This window comes from Ursus americanus, chromosome 3 (genome assembly GCF_024610735.1).
Source record: "Ursus americanus isolate L20-20 chromosome 3, mUrsAme1.1.p, whole genome shotgun sequence".
Classification (NCBI taxonomy): Eukaryota; Metazoa; Chordata; class Mammalia; order Carnivora; family Ursidae; genus Ursus; species Ursus americanus.
In genome coordinates this window covers 62,528,567-62,544,642 of record NC_142129.1, presented here as the reverse complement: position 1 = coordinate 62,544,642, position 16,076 = coordinate 62,528,567, and the positions used below count along the sequence as shown (strand labels likewise).

Here is a 16,076-nt window from a genome sequence, read left to right as displayed (position 1 = left end):
ACATAAAATCTTAAAAAAAAAAAAAAAAAGAAAGAAAGAAAGAAAGAAAGAAAAGAAAAAAATCTGTAATTGTTAGTGAGTTTTGATAATTTTTAAACATTAAAATAATTAAATATATTATAAGTTTAAAGGGAAGTTTTAATGAATGTAACATTTCTGCTCTTTTGAAATAATAATACATGTTAAGTATAGATTTAAAGACAAAGCAGGGAAAAAAAAAAACACAGAAAAGGAAAAAGAAGAATCAACCATAAGCCCATCATCTTTTGATATATTTATTGATCTTCTCTGTTTGCTCATCTTTAGAGCAGATGTGTGTCTGACCAGGATTAGAAGTTGAGTCATCTTTTATCAGAGATCACAAAGGTACTTGTTCAATTTTTTTCAAGCCCAGATAAAGGGACAAGAAAACATGTTAAATTTACATTAGTTTTGTCAAATTAGATACTCAGAAGTATTTAGAGAATAGAAAAGGACAATAAACAGAAGCAATCTTTTGGAAAGTTTTACTTATATTTCTAAAAATTAATTCTCCTTGCTTGCTATGGCAGCCTGAAGTTAGGTAGGATAGTTACCTCTTTTCAGCCGACTTTTTAAAGAGCTAATTTGCCAAGGCTGTTACTGTATGCTTAAGATGCTTTCCATAACAACTGGAAGTCAAAAGTCAACCATGGAAGCCAGGCAACAATTGAGTAGATCAAAATTTTCATTGCCACGCATTTGCCCTGAATTGAGCCTTTACCTCAATTCCAGGTGTTATCCTTTTCCCTCCCACTTTTTACCAGAAAAGCTTTCATTTCACACATAGAAAATCACAAGCTCATATTCTATTTGGTAGAAATTTTCCAAAATTTCTGATACATAGTTTAAAATTTTTCCAAGTTATCAGCGGGTGATAAAGATCTTTTCCTATAATTACACCATTTGATATCAGCCACATATACTTCTGAAACATTGTAGAAAAGGTCTTCCCTCACTCTTCATCTTGTCAATTCTTACTCATACATCAAGTCTGGTTCAAATGCAAAATCCTCAGGAAAGCCTTTCCCAACCTCACAAATTGAGTTATTTTCCTCCATGACACATTTCCATTGTATCTCATAGTTTTCTTTGGTATAACATCATAAATTTAATAAAATTATTGTTTATTAATTCATTTAATGTGTATCTTTCCAATAGAATATATTTTGCATGAGGGCAAATAGTAAATACATTTAAAAATGAACTTAGGCTATCTTCAAAGACTAGAATTTTATGGTTTTGTTTTAAAAACATATTTCCATGAAGTATTTGGGAATAGAAGAGGTGGGTAGGAAGAATAAACTTTGTCATGTGTAAATTAGTTGGCTGTGTATGTGACATATTTTATATTTTGTAATTATTCATCCTCAACAATGAAATGAATATTTTTTGGTCACATTTCTCACCAGAAATACATCATGTTAATAGAAAACAGAGCGCATAGTGCAGGTGAGTTTTTGATAGGGGGAGGACTGGTCCTGGGAGATCAGCAAGACTGAATGATGTGTGCCAGTCTCAGGTTGCCAATAATGGGTGTTGTAGCCAGACCCGCCCTTGTAGTTCTTACTATGATTGCAGGACACCCTCACCAATAACGATCAGGAAACTTTTAAAAAGTTTATTATTTACAGTTCCCAGAAATTACATGGCATACTTGGCTACCCAGTGAGGTCTCAGGTACAGAAAGAGAGAGGTGGGCCTGGGGTTCTGTTTTTATTGGGGTCCAGAGTAGGAGCCTAGGGTTTCATGGGTTCACTCTTTTTTAGTAAATTTAAAATGTGAGAGCAGGAATTTAAGGCAGGAAGAGAGGGAAAAAAAAGTGTCTCAAATGGTCAGTTTTCACAATCTACTAAGATCTATAAAGCAAAGGAGCCTGGTGGGGAGTAGGGGAGGGAGCACCCATGCACATGCCCAGTGTGGAGCCTGGCTCTTTATCTAGGCCTGTGACTGGTGACCTGTTTATTGGGGATAGCCCTCTCTGAAGTGGATGGCTCAGCAATCAAAGCTTAAGTCAGGCACTTGCATTACAAAAAGAAAAGCCAACTGTCAGGGCTTACACTGTAAGTGGACTTCTGTAAGATGCATTAGGTAATTAAAGGGCAATATCAGTGTTTGGACACATGAATCTTTCCAGATGGTTAAATAGTAATTCTTAATTGCCAATATGCTTAATTCAAACGTATACTAAACACTTTATATGTTTTATCACATTTAAACATTGCATCAGCTCTCTGAAAATTGTGGTCCTATTCATATATTGCAGATTTGGAAAAATAGCAGAGACATTAGCAACTTGCCCAAGTCAGACAACTCCTGAGAGTTGGTGCGAGGATTTGAATTAGGGCCTAAATGGAAGATATTTTCCACTCCATCCAAATCATAGCAATAATACATATAAGTACTTCTATTCATACTAAATATGTATTGCACAATCTTGACACTAGATCAAGATTGGAGAAATCATATTCTCCAGTGATTAAAAGCAGAAGCTCTGGAGCCAAATTATTCATGTTCAAATGCCAGCCGCAACCCTCTATCTCTGCAAATTTATATAACTTAATCTCTTGGTCCCTCAGGTGATTCATCTGTTAAAAAAAATTCATCTGTTAAAAGTAGATAATAGAAAATACCTAATTCATAGGGTTTCTTAGGATTTGTTCCTTTTTGAGATAAAGCTAACTGACCATCCTTGCAGTGTAAATTCCTGATTAAGGAGTTGAATTCACCTAGCGTAGGACAAAGTAAGATGTACAGTTGTCTCTCTGAAATACATTAGAGTAAATTAAAGACACCATAATGTTGCCAGATGTTTCTAACCTACTGAAGTTCCTTGTCATATCAACGTTTGTCACCACTAATCAACATGGCTGAAGTTTTGTATGTCTTCAAGATTAAATTGCCCATGACCTTCATGATATGGGTTCTTTTACCTCCTTGCAACTCAGACTGCAGTGTGCCCAAATATATAGAATAATTAGTATAGGACACCTGGTGGTTCAGTTGGTTAAGCATCTGCCTTTGGGTTGGGTCCTGATCCCGGGGTTCTAGGACTGAGTCCCGCATCAGGCTCTGCTCAGTGGGGAGTCTGCCTCTCCCCCCTGCTCATGCTCTCTCTCTCTCTCTCAAATAAATAAACAAAATATTTTTTAAAAAAAGAATAATTAGTATAAAAACTGTAAACTAGTATGACAGTAAAAACTGACTAAAATGTTGTCTAATATCAAATTTAATGAATTTTAATTGCTTTAATTTTTATTATACAGAAATAAAAAATCGTCATCTACAACTCATTTGCTTCAGAAGATATATCATTTTTAATGGTTGCATCAAAATATTGGAATAATATTAGTTGAGAGATGATTTGGTTCTCTTTTTTACACAGTCTCAAAGCCTTAAGAATTCTGGCACAGAATTTCAGTTCTTATGGTAACTTTATTTTAGCAACACAAAAACCACACATAAAATATGTATGGGTTCAGTTGCTCAGTGCTGTACTAGCTTCAACCAGTTCTTGGCCAAATATACTTTCTACTGTCTCTAGAAGAACAAATACAGCCTTTTATATGCCACAGTCACTCTTTGTAAACATCCTTCCCATGTTATCTTATTGTGTAAGAGTAGCCAAAACATGGCAGATAATGTATTATATAAAATATAAGCAATACATAATATATATTAAACATATGAGTTTTTCTCCTGTTAATGACAGCCTCATTAACTGAACCAACAGAATCAAATTCTTATACTTATGTTTTGCTTAATTGCTCATCTATCTCTTATACTTTGTCATAAGTCTTGCCAATTATTCTGTGAGGTATCAGTGGTATTTATTCTTTTCTTTGCAATGTTGCCACTATCAAACTTGCCCAAACCCATATCAACTCATGCTTGGCTATCTGCATTAAACCAGCTAGCTGAGTTCCCAGAATCCAGGTTGAATTGCTTTATTTCCCTCTCCTCCCCCACCCATCCCAATGATTTTTGCACATCACTGACAAATAAAACTAATGGTCTTTCCCAATATTGAAGTTGTTTCTAATTTTCAAATCCTTTGCCAAGTTTACTTAATTTTTAAAAATTTTCAAGTGCTTTACTCTTTAAACATCTTTCAACTATTTTAGAACTCATGTAATCAATTCTTCTAGATGCAAGAAGGTAACAACACCAGTCAAGATGGCATCAGAGAGTAGATATCTCTCTGTCCTGCTCTCCCAGTCCCTCACCCACATGTGACTCTGCGGAGTGAATTCTGAGTTCTTAGAATTCTTTTCATGAAGGTATCTGTATCCCAGATGGGCAAACGCTCTCATCAGTTCCCCTGCAATACAGGCCATGTCTCTCCGGGCCATCTTCAGGCTCTGCTATGGAAACAGTTGGCTTGGGTTCCTCCTGGCCATCTCCACGGGATGAGCAAAATGAAAGTAACATTTACAGAATTTAACATGTGGGAAATGAACTGACAATACTGATTGACCTCTAGCATTCTGGTTACCTGGGTAACACTTTGAAGTGTTATTAGTTATTTGTTCCAATCTTGCTGCTTATTTTCTGCCACAAAAAAACATAATCTCAGGGTGAAAGTGTTCCATGCTGCATGTCAACTTTCAGTACATCAGTGTGCTGTTGTGGTTTTGAAAGGCAATTTCTTAAAGTTCATTTGAGACCAAGTGTTGGTAGTAAGTAGTGGTTAGAATTTATGAAAAGTAGTATTTATGCCTCAAGTGTTTCTAGACAAAATCAAGAGGTTTATTTAGATTATTTTTATATTTCCAGAGTTGAATTTTCTACCATTTTCAAAACTTACTTATTCAATTTGACAGTTCAGATTTCAGGATTTAATCGGCAATGTAGTGGGCAGACTCTAAGGAACCCTATGTAATCCCACCTCTTAGTGTTCAAGTGTTTGATATCTCTTCTCCTTGAGTGTGGGCAGGACTATGACTTGCTTCCAGCTAAAAGAATACGGTAAAGGCAATTGTATGTGTTGCTTCATTCTTAAAAGGGTGGCTCTAGAGGGCTGCCTGGGTGGCTCAGTTGGTTAAGTGTCCAACTCTTGATTTCAGCGCAGGCCATGATCCTGGGATTGAGCCCTGAGAGTCAGGCTGTGCTCAGCAGGGAATCTGCCTGTCTCCCTCTCCCTCTGCCCCTCCCCCTGCTCACTCTCTGTCTCTTTCTCTCTCAAATAAATAAGTAAATCTTAAAAAAAAAAAAAAAAAAAAAAAGAGTTGCTCTAGGTGCAGCCATGTTGGGAAATCCTACAAAGCTAAGAACTGCAGAGGATTCTAACAACTATAAGCAGTCACTAGGAGACTTCTAGGAGCTAAGTCAGCTCCCATCAGAAGGCCAGAGGCTGGAGTTTTAACTTCCACCAGGGGAAATGGATTCTGTCAACAACCTGAGTGAGCTTGGAAGTGGGTTCTTCCCCAGACGAGCCTCCAGTTGAGAATCCAGTCTAGCTGATATCTTCATTGCAGCCTCATGGAGAAACCAACTAAGCTGTGCCCAAGACTGTTGACCCATGGACTCTGAGGTGATAAATAGGTGTTCTTTTGAGCTGCTAAATTAGTGGTAAATATTTACACAGTAATAGAAGACAAAGAGATAACAATTTTTAAAATAGAGAAAATAAGAAAGAGAGACAAAAAGACATCTTGATTATTTTCACATCTTTTACATGCTAGTATTTGGCATCTACCAACCTTTGAGCTGCTCAAGTCATCCTTTTCCTTACCCCGAACATCTAAGCCACAAGAAAGAATTTTTCAGCTCCACTGCAATGTATATTCCCATATCCATCCCTTTCTTGTCTCAATTCCTCCTGCCATACTTTTAGCCTAAGCAATCAGCATTTCCCACCTGGACTATTAACTGGTCTTTTAACTGGTCTCCCTTCTTGTACTCTTGCCCCTGTGGAAGCTATTTTCCATAAGTGAGTCAGAATGATGTGTTTTAAAAAGGAAGTCAGATCGTGTCACTTCCCAACGTAAATCTTAAAAAGGCTTCCTCCCATTGTATTTCTAACAAAATCTTAAAACCAGTATTGTCCACATATCTTGAACATGGCCTTAAATTGTTACTGCATCTCATATCACTCCCCACTCATTCATTAAGCTCCAGCTACTGGCTATCTTTCTGTTCCTCCAAAAAATCAAGTTTGTTGCTGCCTTAGAGCTTTTGCACGTGTTTGTCAATCTCTCTAGACTGTTCTGGTGACTGGCAGTTTCTTCTCATCCTAGTCTCAGTTCTAAATATCTCTTTCTCAGTCTGGCCTTCCCTTACTGTACAATCTAAGTACCACGGCAATACCTTTAACAGTACCTTATTTTATTCTTTTGGCACATATTACACTCTGAAATTTTCTTAATTTTTATTTTCTTTCAAGGTAAGTTTACTGTCGGCCTCTCCCACCAGAATATAAACTCTGTAAGCAGGGATTTTCTCACTCTTACTGATCATTGATTATTTACCACCCACTATATTACTGGACATAATAGCTACTTAAAAAGTAGCTGTATAAAAATATAAAAAAAAAGTAAGTATAAAAATATCATTATTTTTATTAACTTTTTTTATGCATAATCTTCAAGATACATCAATGAAACAGATATAAATAAATTAGCTGAGCTTAAAGTTGCATAGGATCCCAAAGCTCCACCAACCCAAAAGTAAGTTTGGCAATTATTGGTTTAGACAATGTTTAAAATACATCTATTTTAGACTAGGTTCCCTAGAAAGTGGTTTCTAAGGCAAGGATTTAAAAAACTGATACTTCATTTAAGAAATGCAAGCCCAGAGCAGCCAGAATGAGGATTAAAGGAAATGAGAGAGGAAAAAATGTAAAGTGATCCAAAATGATGCATCGCTATGTTTGCCACTGGTTCATGAATAACCATGAAAAACTCAGGGGATTCCTCATCGTGTGTATCCATGCAACATGTAGGAATTTCTATCAACAGGCTCGGAGGAGAAATCCTGACTTAGGGCAGTCCTGGAAAAGAAAAGAAGAAAGAACTTATCACTCTGATTTCCCAACTTTTTCCTCTTTCTTGTGGTCAAAATTCCTCTCATGGGTTTTTCATTCCTTTATCATTCTGAATGGCAGAAGATCCTTTCTGCCTCTTAGCAATGACAGATACCTTGCCTTGTGGTTTGGCATTTTATGCCAGTCTGGGAGTGACAGCGGAAGCCATAAGCCCTGCACCTGCAGCTTGTCAGTCTAGCTAAGTGCCAGTAGCCAAGGAGGAGGATCTGACACTCCGGGGTTGATTCTTCTCAACGCATGGTCATGAATTGATTGCCTGAGCAGAGAGAGTTTTGCGATTCAACTTGTTATGAGTACATCTTTGCTCATTACCTCTTTTTCAATTTCAAATCATTCTCTCCTCCTATACTACCATTCTTGGTTAATCATGCCATTGTAATCACACCATTGTCTTCTCAAAAATCTGATGGAAAATGGATCTCATCCCTTCATCCAGTGTGTTACTAATTCCTGGTAATGATGTCATTTAAATATCTCTCAAATTCTTCTCTGCCAATATCCTCAATTACTTCCATAGTTGGCTCAGCTTCTCATACTTTGATTAAGGCAATGATTTAAGTGTTGTGACTTGAAGTGCATCCCCAAAATGATATGTGGAAGTCCTAACTCCCAGTACCAGCGAATGTGACCTTATTTGGAAATAGGGTATTTACAGATGTAATTCATTGAAGACCAGATCATATTGGATTAAGGTGCTCTTAACCCAATAGACTGGTGTCCTCATAAGAAGAGAAGGTATACGCAGCTGCATAGGGATAATGTCATACAAAGATAGAAGTAGAGATTGGAATAATACAACTGCTAGCCAAGGAATGAATGCACAGGATTGATGGCCAGCTCCTCTAGACCTTTCAGAAAGAGCGTAGCTCTGCTGACACCTTGATTCCAGACTTCTAGCTTCCAGAACTGTTAAGAGAATAAATTTCTGTTGTTTTAAGGCACCAAGTTTGTGATACTTTGTTATCATAGCCCTGGGAAACTAATGCACTGACTAAGCTCTAGACCTTCAGTCTTACAGATCTCGTGGTCATTTACCACTCTCCAAATGGCTACTATGTCTCATCGGCTTTTCTGTGATCTGGCTCCTTGCCTACTTCTGAAATCTAACATCCTGCAATGACACTATACATTTTGTAGGTGAACCATGTGAAATGGAGAAGAGCTTTGACTGAAATTGTTTGTATTCACCAGACAAAATAGTCAAAGGAAGCAAACACAGTCACTAGCCTTGTTTCTTTCTTTCTTTTTTGTTTTCCTGGTTAGACATTTTTAAAAGAGCTGAAATCAAATGACCACTAGCCACAATCATGAAAATCAGAACAGACTCTACTACATGAATAATCATGTAAAATGAAAAAAACACAAGACAATGCAGAAGACCAGAGCATACGACTGTAATCAAATATAATTTATTTTAAAAATCTGACATGTTAATAATATGTGTAATTGCTATTTTGCATATTGTAATCAGCAATAAATGGCAAACACTGTTTTTAAATGAATTATAATTAGTAACCAGGAAGTTACAAAATTTATATATGTACATGATGATATTGTGTGATTCCATCAGTAATTTTGACTCCCCTTCCGGGGCATCAATTAGCCACCATCCTTTGAATAATTTACTAAGTGCAAACTCAGATCACTAGAGAAATTTAAGGATACTTCCTGCTCTAAGCAGGCTTCAAAAGCACTTGATAGAACCATGGCAGACAAAGACCATGACTATTGGGCTCAGTAAGATCTCATCGCAAAGTGTTTGGAGTTGGGATAGTGGTGGACTGGTGTCCTAGCCAAAGATCGTGCATAACAGAGAGTGTGGTAAATATGACTATAAATTAATGCTGGATTGCCAGAATATGGGGTTCTTGGTATAAAGATACTGAAATAATGTTCAAACAGGGAGGTGAGAAAGAAAAATAGCCAGGTAAGAAGACCTGGGCTCAAAAATGAAAAGGTGTTCATCTTAGGCACAGGAATCTTTATCTTAGAAACAGTTTCTAGCATCCAGTCTGCATGTCAAAACACGTAAGAGCATTTAACATGATTAATACAAAATTCTATTTTAATGTGATAGTAAACTAGGGAAAAAGCATGACTACATTGGGAAAATTAGTGGATTTCTTAACTAAAGAATTACAAGGAATTTATCTTTATTTTTAGTTTATTATTCTCAGGAGTGATACTACCAAACTCTTATCCAAATGTCCATAGTCTCTGTCTGCATACACTTTTTAAAATGTTTTATTAAAATGTCAAACGTACAGCTTTTAAAAAGGCTTTTACAAAGTATAAATCATGTGCCCCCATCTTCCCTGCTCTAAGTCCCACTAGAAGCAGTCCCTTTCAATAATTTCTATTGTTAGGAGATTCTAATGGCGTGTCCCTGTATCTCCAATATACTTTTAAAAACTAGTTTTTCTAATTGTAAAAATATTGCACATTTATAGAATCTTTAAGAAACACAGGAATTTTAAATGAAGGATTAAAATCAGTCTTTATCACACAAAGATAATTATCATAAACATATATAAACATAGTGGTTTGTTATTTTTTTCATTTGAACTGTATATGTGTGAACGTATATTTTATGCCCAAGTACTATATATACAGTTTATGATGTTCATGTTTTAAGATTATTTTGATAGTTGCATAATATTCAACCAAATGAAGACATTAAATGAATTTAATTGTCCATAGTTTCTCTCCTCCACATATATTATGTGGTCATGCATTCCTTTTATTTGGTTATCCGTTCCGAGTATCCTAAAATTATTGTTATCTTTCCTGCCAATCATTCAATTTTCCGTGATGCCAAATCTATTCTTTTCTGTCTCTATCGTAACTTGTAAAACTTTGATTGTATTTTATTTACTTTATAGCTTCATATTAGTTTGCTCAATCCTTTCTTCTTCTAGAAATAATTTCTTTGAGCATCATTTTTTTTATCCTTTAATTCCAGAGTCTTATTTTATTATGTATCTGGTTTATTTTCTAGAAGATAATTCTTCTTAAAGCCTATTAGAGACATCAAGTAATTTTATAAATTTTACAATGCTTCTCGTAATAAATACTTTTCAATCAGAACTCTTCCCTTTGGGGGCGCCTGGGTGGCACAGCGGTTGAGCGTCTGCCTTCGGCTCAGGGCGTGATCCCGGCGTTATGGGATCGAGCCCCACGTCAGGCTCCTCCGCTGTGAGCCTGCTTCTTCCTCTCCCACTCCCCCCTGCTTGTGTTCCCTCTCTCGCTGGCTGTCTCTATCTCTGTCAAATAAATAAATAAAATCTTTAAAAAAAAAAAAAGAACTCTTCCCTTTGCTATTGCTCTTTTCTAAACATATTTCCACAGACGGGTGCTACTGATCTTATTTTTTACCTTTGCTGAAGGTGAAATGAAGACATTTATCCAAACTCCATGTTGCCTTTGGACAATCTCATTCCTTTCCCACTTGTCAACATTCCCTCCCTCTTGGATGGCTGTCAAATGACCTTATCACATCATAGTTCACAAATTGGTTACTTCTCAACCCTTTGTTCAGGGTCTCTGGGGATTGATCTAGCATGATTCTGCTGGACTAAAGTGAGATTATTTCCTCCTCCCGTTACTTGGTTTTATGACACTCTGAGATAATTGAATGCTCAAAACATATGTCCCTATTATGTAGTACCTCTAAAGCTTTTTTTGTCTTTGCTGCCCACAAAAATGTTTCTCACATAGGGCTTAGTGCTCACAGTGTAAAAATTTCCACTGACAATACAACGCCACTTCATAGTTATTGTAATTTCCTAGAAAGTACAAATAAGCATTACTCAAACCATTATATGATACAGTATGTCCACAAGAGTTATTCAGATTTATTGAATTAATTACCATAAGTAATTATTTTTTGTTATTTGAGTATTGTCATTTTTGTTGAATCTTTTTTGAGCAGCCACTATGTATAGCGTGCTGTCCTGTACAAGTTGGACTCAGTTTTAAAGTCAAAATCAGTCATGTAATAATATTTATTAGATCACATATTTATTTTATGTGTTAGGCCTGTGGCTGAATGTGTTTTGGAACCACAGTTCAATTGTTCTGCTTCCTCACTGACCTAAAGGAAATCTAGAGGTATGCTTTTCATTAGCTGAGCTGCTGTTTGCCTGTCCACTGAGGAAGGATGTGGCATTTATGTAAAGTGACAGAGCTACATGATATTACCATTATACTGCCCAGTGAGCTGTGGCGCTAGCCATTGCCCACCAGACAACTAATTACTATATGCATGTGGGGAGGTGCAGAACACTCACTCCAGAGATTGCTTGGAAAGAAAAATAAATTATAGCACATTGTTTATATTGAAAATCATTTGATGTAGTTAGAAAACAAATTTAACTGCATTTCAGAGTCACTGGACTTTGAATAAAATATAAGACTGACCCATTATGCTGTGTATTTATTTTAAGTTGTTTAACTAAACAGCTTTTAGTTGTTTAGATGACAAAAAAAATAATAGATTACAAAAAGAGTATCTTTTTTCCTCTTAAGTATAACCAAATGTCAACAAACTTATGATATTAGGAATTATTTTTATCTGTAACAGAACTCGTTCTCTTATTAGTGTTCTTAATTCCCTTAAATGATCCAAATACTTCTTAAAATAGTTTGAAATTCTCGGTAAATCTCTTTTATTGCCTCAAACTTCTTTATCTATTATTAATCGAAATAAAGTCATGAAAATGTTATGAGGTGATGGTGTTTAAATTCATCAAGTCTAAAATTAATTAAATGTTCTAAATAATATCCAAATTGTTTCACATTGGTAAAACACTGTTCTCTATAGAATTTGTCCTTTGAAAAAGAAAAAAAAAAAAGAATTTGTTCTTAGATATTCCACTATGATTATACTGAACATCAGCAGAAATTTAGCCAGTGCTTTTTATTATTGCCATTGGTTGGTGATATCAAATTCAGAAATTTCAAAAGTAGATCACAAATTCCCCAAATATCTAGTAACTTCTGTTTCCCTCAAGTGGTCATTGACCTATATCCAATTTCTCTGAGCTCTTTTGGAAACAGAGATGTTACTCTTGGTATCAATAACCTCAGTACAATTGATTAATACCATAAATGTTCCCATTTTTTAAAACACTAGCAGCATTTGTGAACTCAACAAGACTCTACCAGGCCCCTATTATGTGCCACACTATGTGCTGGATAGAAAATAACTTCATGTCCATGTTACTTTTGATCATCAAGTTTTAAATTTTCCAATATCAAAAGGTAAGAGATGTGCTTTTTAGAAAATACAGTTTTGAATATGAATTAATGTGAGGCTTGATCTCCTTTTGCTTCGTTTATATATGACTCCTATTAATAAGATGGTGTTGGAAAACAGTACAAGGTACATGTTAGGGGTTTTTGTTGGTAAACAACAGACATTATCTCTGGCAAAACTAAAAAAGAGGTCATTAACAGGAAGGGCACAGAATAGGGTGCTCACAGGCTTGAGGAGAAGCCTAAAGAGCTGGGTTTAGAAAACAGAAAATCAACACTATCATCTCGGTAACAGGAACTGAGTGAGAATGTGGAATGACCCAGTGAGAAGGAACTAATTTCATCTATTTCTTCCATCTTTGCAATACCCAGTTCAAGATCCAAAGTTCTAGGTGACAGAATCCCATTGGCTAAACTTAGGTTGCTTAGTCTTGGTTACTGAGCTATTGAATGGAAAGATGTAGCACAAGGAAACCTTAGATATCTTGTAAGATGGCAGAGTTAACAATCCCATTTTAATAGCACACAGTGGAGGAGGGTTAACTCATCAGAAGGAAACTGGGATGCTGTTTAGTAAGTGGAAGAATGGGAGCTGAACTGCTAAAAGTAATTAAAAACATTTATTATGGTTCCTAAACTTTTCTGTTGTAACCACCTCCATATAAAACCCACACCAACCACATATGCATATGGCATACCCAGATCTCTAAAGAATTGCTTAACTATCTCTTGAGAGAAGTGAACCTCTGATTTAGAAAGCTCCTGAGTATACAAGTGTAATGCCTATATATGTGACATTCAGGTAACAAATAAGTAGAGGTGCTAATGTCAGTCAAACATTAACTTCACAGCAGCTGCCAATAAAATTGACTATTGACATCCTAAAACATTAAAATTGCTCACATTTTGATATGGTAATGTTAATATATCAAAGTAGCCAATACGTAATTGTTTGTGATGTAGAATTGTGAAAGTACCAGTACCTGCCTTTTTAAGAAGACTTTGTATGCAGGGAGCAAGATCAGGCCACCAAATAAAAGAACAGTTTCTTTGGCTTCTTCAGTGTGCAAGCTACTTGACAGAGATCCTTTGACAAAGTACATCTATTATTGTGCATGTAAATGATGACCAGCTGATGCAGAAGGAAGGTTGGGAAGAAATTGGGTTAAAGAGGGAAACGAAGTTGAGACTCTAGGAACAAACACTAGTTTTTTCTTTGATTGTCTTATTAAAGAGATTCTGGGAACTTTAAGAAGCTCATCAAAGAATAAACTAATGTTTAGGAAAGCAGAACTAAAGGGGGTAATAAAATGTTCTGAAGACATGTATATAAATCATACCAGAAGTACTCTTTGTCTCTGAATTCGGTAAGTCTTAGCCTCAGCCCTGGAGATGAGCTCTCTTGGATGGCAAAGCATCTAATGAATGATAAAGTAGGCGCTTCAATAGGACTAAGTGCCTTTGTCCAAAGCTCCAGTAATCACTGAAGGACAGGTCAGAAAATTATTGCATGTTTGCATATTTACTTATATCAGTTTGGTTTTTTCAAATCCTTACAGAGATTTAAACTTACTGGTTTTTTTTTTAAAGATTTATTTATTTCAGAGAGCAGGCGCACTAGAGTGAGCATGAGTTGGGGGAGAGGCAGAGAGAGAGGGAGAGAGAGAATCCCAAGCAGACTCCCTGCTGAGCGCAGGGCAGACTCGGGCCAGATCTCACAACCCTGAGATCACTACCTGGGCTGAAACCAGGAGTCTGATGCTTAACCAACTGGGTCACCCAGGCATCCCTAAACTTACTGTTTTAAAGTAGGAAAGACAGATGCACTAACTTTTGAAAATAAATTGGTGATGACATGCTACAAAGGAACACAAGTTTTAGAAAATAGTTGCTAATATTATTTTCATGGTTCTGTGTTTCCTCAAATCATCTAATGATGATTGATTATGAGACACTGAGCATAATGCAGAATCTAACATGATTAAAGGTTCTTATTTATGAAAGAGATGGCATGTCACTGGCATTTTTACACAAGCTTTAATGAAGAGTCATAAATAGTTTTCTTCAAATAAAACACCTATGATTATTTCAAGTAAATAATCTCTCATAGACCAGCAAAAGCAGAAATTACTATTCTGGAAAGGCTCTGTTTGAATTCTAAAGATAATATCTATAAGTGGCTATAGTTTTGACCAGATTTTACAATGAAAAATGCTGGGATAGAATCTCTCTCACTAGAGAGAGAAAAGTAATCAGGAAAACCAGTTTCAAAAAGGCTTCGACATTTTTGACATTCAAGTACATTTTCTTTCTGTAAACACTTCTTTCCTCATGCGGTGACTATGTGATTTGGAGGTCCTAGGTGGTTCAGTGGTAGGTAGGACAGGACTTGTTAAAATCTAAAAAGGATGGCTCCTTTGCATTTCTTTTTAGAGAAAAAGAAAAAAAGAAGACAATGATTAATAAAAGTTGAAAACTGGGAAAGGAGAATTTAGATATTTGAAGTGCTTAGCTCGGTTTGTTAGAGTACCTTCAGAGACTGACTTTTTTTTTTTTCACTATTTCACCAATAAAATAAAGTGATGTCAGTGAATAATAATGATACCTTAGTGAAAGCCTACTGATACTGTTTTTCTTGGATTTCCTAGGAAGTACGAAATAATTAGGAAATAATGAATCCATGCTCAAAGGGTATCAGCATCCTTCTGTTACAAAATTAGGATACAAGAGGCTTTAATTTCCAACCCAGAGACACTTAGGAACCCCAAAGTAATGGATGCTTAGGATACTGGACAAAATGTTATTCAAACAGCAGATTCTCAAATTCCTTGTATAATAATGCATTGCAAATACAGGATAAATTCATCAGAAATACACAGACCAAAGAAATCTGTAAAAAATAAGTTTCTGTTAGTTAGGTATACCAAGTCGAAAGGGTCTTGACAATTTTTCCTTAAAACTCGAGTTTTAATTGCCTTAGCCCCAGGGCAGCCATAAACTTGAGAAGTGACAATTTATATGGATTTTATGAGCCTGTTTACTCTGTTATTCATTAAAAAAGTTACTTTAGCAACTGCTGTGCTTCATGTTACTTATGCTACCTATGAATTAACTAGCATATTCTTAAGGAAGCAAAAAGAACTTGTATTAAGAAAACAGTATATTAGCAATGTATTTTTGAAATCAATATCATTGCACAATTAAGAGTTAATTTAGATAAAGACTTTCTACTAAAGGACATTTGTAAGAAGGCTGTGGTCCATGGGCAGCTCATCTGCTCGAATTTGATTTGCTCCCCCAGTCAACATTTATAGAACATTCAACACCTAATGGAATATGTACTGGATTACAAAAGAGTCAAAGCAGCTCTTCCCACCTGAGATGCTCCCATTCTACAGGAAGATTTCAAATCATTCTCCAGCTGAGAATGATAGTGACTTTTTTTAAATTCCTGGAAATCTACAACTTCCTATTGAATAATTAAAGTTACAAATCAAAGTTATATCCTACGTTAAAGATGAAATTGAATTTCAATCACAAATACAGAATAAAAATTTCTCTAAATAATAACCACGTGCAATATATATATATATATATATATATATATATATAGATGATTTACCATGTCACAAGCTGGTGATAATTTTTTTAACCGCCAACTCCTTTGATTCTAGTAACATTTGTTGGGTATTGCAAAACCTACAAAAGATTTTTTTTGGCTTTTCACATGAAAAAGTCTGAGTAAATACACAATGCA

The 16,076-nt window shown here is 35.7% G+C and overlaps 1 long non-coding RNA gene across 9 annotated transcripts in view; it reads right to left on the bottom strand.

The window, feature by feature from the left end:
• Positions 1-16,076, bottom strand: part of LOC123789238 (uncharacterized) — a 685,069-nt gene that overhangs the window by 82,925 nt on the left and 586,068 nt on the right. For 3 of the 9 annotated variants that reach the window (XR_015723987.1, XR_015723992.1, XR_006778742.2), the window contains one exon: positions 22-7,009. The exons of 5 other annotated variants lie outside the window; for them this stretch is intronic. This is a non-coding gene — a long non-coding RNA (uncharacterized LOC123789238). Of the gene's footprint in view, positions 1-21; positions 14,745-16,076 lie in introns of those variants that run through there. One more of the 9 variants, XR_015723991.1, reaches the window with a different exon arrangement.